Genomic DNA, 4162 nt, shown 5'->3' with positions numbered 1-4162 from the left:
TGATTTTCCTCTCGCTGGAATGAACACATAAATAGCGACAGATGAAGCGCTCTAAAGTGACTCTCATATTAAAAATCATCAATATTGAGCGATGGATAAAATTGAATTCATTGGGCTATAAAAAGACTGAAGAAGTGGCAGGCGTGCAATTGATGGACTTTTCCCTCCAAGAATTCATCATTTTCAATTGCTTCGGACATTTATTGGACACACTTTGTCATCTCGATTACACAAAAAGTGTCAAAGTTTCACTTTCGGACGAACAGGGAGGAGTCGTGAGTTAAGTATTAACAAAAAGTCAGGCTCTTGCCGTGACCAGGAATTGAACCTGGGCTTCCTCGGCCACAACGAGGTGTCATGACCACTAGACGATCACGGCTGGGCGCCTCTTGAGTGACTCCAACGCCTGAGTCTCCAGCAATTTTCTTGCGGACGAAAGAAGGGCTAAAAGCGACTATTTTCCAGAGGAAACAGCAAAAAGTCAGGCTCTGCCGTGACCAGGAATTGAACCTGGGCTTCCTCGGCCACAACGAGGTGTCATGACCACTAGACGATCACGGCCGGGCGCCTCTTGAGTGACTCCAACGCCTGAGACTCCAGCAATTATCGTGCGGAAGAGAAAGGGGTTAAAAGCGACCATTTTCCGGAGGGAATGGCAAAAAATCAGGCTCTTGCCGTGACCAGGAATTGAACCTGGGCTTCCTCGGCCACAACGAGGTGTCATGACCACTAGACGATCACGGCTTTTGCCTTCATGATCAATGTTGAATCAAATTTCTGCTATTACACTTTCTCCAAGCAATAAAAGAAAAAAAATTCGTTCACTCACTTCATGCTTCCAACCGTGAAATTCGATATTTTGGTGAAGTACTTTACGCGATCTCAGCTGATTTGGAAAGACTTACTCAAACACGCAGAGTTAATGCTGTTTCAGGTGTATTGATGTAGGTCATATGCACTCGTATCGTAATGTTTCAATATCATAAAACGACACTGGGGAAATGACATAAGTAAATTTGTCTGCGTAGCATTTCCTTCTTCAACATTGCAGTAATGAATAACCGCATTTGAATAATTACTCTAATGGTTTCATCTTGAATGTGAATTCATTTCACAATGGCGATATAAGTACAATTAATACGCAAAGAATTCAACATTGTACGCCATAATGAAAAGAATTACGCAAGCTTGATGCATTTATTCTCATCCTTCGAATGGATTTTTTTTTCTCACATAATCTTCCTCTTTAGACATGGAAGGGAATTTTCAAGAGAGCATCAGCGTGCATTGTTCATGCTTACTTTTTCTATTGCTCACTCTCATTGGCACAATGCAAGTGAAATACCTCGAGTACGCTTTTGCTTTAATTCATTACCAGAGGAACATTGCACAATTTGCGTACGAACAGGAAATGAAAATGCTTTTAAGAATTCCTTGTCAATCCTTTCAGGGATTATTCGAGCATCTACAGAAACCTAATTTCACTTGGCGGAGCAAAGAAAGGAGTGTGACGTGGAAAATGAATGAGTATAAGAGGGGAAATTGGCCCACAGAATCAAACAAAGGTGCGCTGGTGGTGGAAAACCAGAGGCAATTTGGTGTGTGAATGTTTGAAATTTGTTTGAAAGTGAAAGAAATATTCATTTTCTATTTAGCATTTAACCAGAGGCATTTATATTTTGTCCTTTTGCCCTATTCCATCCTTTTGTACAAAACATAAATGAAACCTCGTTGGCCCATTGACTGACTTTCCCTCAGCGACACTTTAGCCGAATTGGCAACTTTGAAAACATTTTGCCATCTCAATGGAGATCTTTCGGCGCACCTCTTGTGGCAAAAAGTTGCCCTTGTTCAGCTATTATTTACTCCAGTAGAAGAAAGAAAACAGATTTTATCAACACAGTGTTTCATTTTAGCCTTAGAATCCACACGAAATATGTAACAAAACGCCCAGCAGAAAATAGCTTGCTACAATTGAGTTTTGTAAAGATAATCTTACATTTTTCCAAACATTTTCTCTAATTTTGGATGCAGTGAAGATGAAACAAATAATTTTTTCGAAAGCATTTAACAACACTTCTTAAAACTGAGAGTTTTCATGAACTCACACGTTAATAGCATTTACAACTCCTCACTTTGCACCATAGAGTCTAGCGAAAGAAAAAAAGAGGATCATTCAGTGTTCGAACACTTAGCGACAATTCTATGTATGCATACTTTTTGCGCACTCGCATTTTCCATTTACTTTCAGTGGCACGATAAAGTTGTGCAAGAAAATAGAGACAGTATATCTCAAAGAGCTTTTCGCGTTTGCCCGCAGAAAAAGCCCCAAGACAAGAACATATATAAGATACTCCCAAAAACTTTCACAGCATGTCGCATCTACATAAGCTTTTTTCCACTCAAATTGCATAATTTAAATTCATATATTTGTAGAGGGAACTTTTCATTGCCTTTCAAGTTTCCCAGGGTGCAAGTGTTTGCTTCCTCTCACATTATAACCATATAATGCGGTTAATTTTCAATACATGACATTAGAGTTTCAGAAAATTCATAATTTCCTTGTAGATGAGATTAGAGAAATTGCCTATTATCCAGAATTGTGAACATGTTAGAGTAAACTTCAATATAATTCATTCGCGAAACTTTTAATTGAATTTTAAAGTGGGCTAAACATCCATAACACATGCGTTTTCCCTCAATTTCCTAAATTTTCCTCCAGGGAGTTTGATTGATTCCCACGATTCGGTGAAATATTCTCCACCTTGTTGAATACAATTCTCTAACAATCATACTTAATCAATTTCATTTGTGTTATATTCGAAGCAACTTTCAGTGCATAACTTCACAACCAAAGAACAATAGTAGAAATACTGTGCAAGATTGTTCTACTTTATCAATGGATAAACCTCAATTCGATTTGAATTCAACGTTTTCATTGTATAATTGATTTATTCTCAAATCTAATCAACATTCAGAAGTCAGAATAACATGAAGGAAGAAGAAAAACGTGAAATATTCCTCAATTTTACCATCTACATCTGTAAACTTTTGCGTGGTGCTTTCTTGAAAATCCCAATATAAATCTCAAGTCTACTTGAGCACGCAGAGAGCCATTTAAGGGCGGAAATGTATACCTTTTGAGAAATCGTGCCAGTTTCCGCTTAATGCCTGTCGCGTGAACTAAATAACCATTTTCCTGTAGAGTTAATGAACACAGCTAACACAACTTTTCACCACTACCAGTGCCAATTTCGGCATCAATACCTTGGCGAAAGTGTTTCAAATGGAATGTACGGAATGGCTTTTAAATGAAAATTTGCATCATCAGTGCTGGTAAACGACAAAAAAAAGCTCACCACAGAAAGTATCGCAAGAGAAATGAAGTGTCTGTGAGGGAATTAATGAGTTCCTTAAATGATTCCACCGCGCCGAGGGTGAATTTTGGGTGAACGAGAGTTTATCATGGGTGCTCAATATTGGATTTCGCATTAACGTCTTCCGCCCGTCGAACTTTTGCATCGAAAGTTGTTATGCGGTGTAACCTCCAAATATGATTATGAAAAAAGTTGCTTAACGCGAGGATCGTCTCCGCCCTGTTTTTTTTTCTCCTGCTGTCGGATCTTCTCGCTCTCCAGCATCCTCTTTTGCCCATTTTCCAGGCTGTACACAGCTGAGAATATTACATCATCGCCACCGTTCCTTGGCACGGACATGGATTATCCTCCTAAGGGGATGAAATCATCGTCGTAACTTTTGCTCTGCAAGAGTGTATGAAACAGTTCTAGACGAAGACTAACCCCACCACGGGGGCCAGTATATGGTGGGTGATTTAGAAGGAGGGGCGAACATTACAATATGGCTTTTTGCACTTTTACACAGAGAATGCTTTCGAAACTTTCTCTTTCCTCCGCCACCCAAAATGTGTATAGTCCTTGTCGGTTATGAACGGGAAATTATGGAAAATTTCTATCCACCCACTCTCAACTCTCATCATTTGAACTTTTTTTTTGCTCTCCACTTCCTCTTTGCTCTGTGTCGCCTCCTGAAACCCCTAAATATTCGCCCACAGACGCCTTTTCCAACTGAACCACCCCCTCTCTCCCTTCGGCGACCTTCCATTGCCAAATATTGGACTGGTCGTCCAAACATATACTTTATA

At 39.6% G+C, this 4162-nt stretch overlaps 3 non-coding genes across 3 annotated transcripts; all 3 read right to left on the bottom strand.

Annotated features, from left to right (window-relative positions):
* Positions 1 to 307: 307 nt before the first annotated feature.
* On the bottom strand, positions 308 to 379 carry Trnah-gug (transfer RNA histidin (anticodon GUG)). Its single transcript has one exon. It is a non-coding gene; the product is annotated as a tRNA-His (tRNA).
* Positions 380 to 489: 110 nt separating this feature from the next.
* Trnah-gug (transfer RNA histidin (anticodon GUG)) lies at positions 490 to 561 on the bottom strand. The gene has a single exon. It is a non-coding gene; the product is annotated as a tRNA-His (tRNA).
* Positions 562 to 672: 111 nt separating this feature from the next.
* Trnah-gug (transfer RNA histidin (anticodon GUG)) lies at positions 673 to 744 on the bottom strand. Its single transcript has one exon. It is a non-coding gene; the product is annotated as a tRNA-His (tRNA).
* Positions 745 to 4162: the final 3418 nt, after the last annotated feature.

The sequence above is a fragment of the Phlebotomus argentipes genome, unplaced genomic scaffold, assembly GCF_947086385.1.
Source record: "Phlebotomus argentipes unplaced genomic scaffold, Phlebotomus argentipes genome assembly scaffold_4, whole genome shotgun sequence".
In the NCBI taxonomy this organism is placed as follows: domain Eukaryota; kingdom Metazoa; phylum Arthropoda; class Insecta; order Diptera; family Psychodidae; genus Phlebotomus; species Phlebotomus argentipes.
This window is presented reverse-complemented; position numbering and strand designations above follow the sequence as displayed.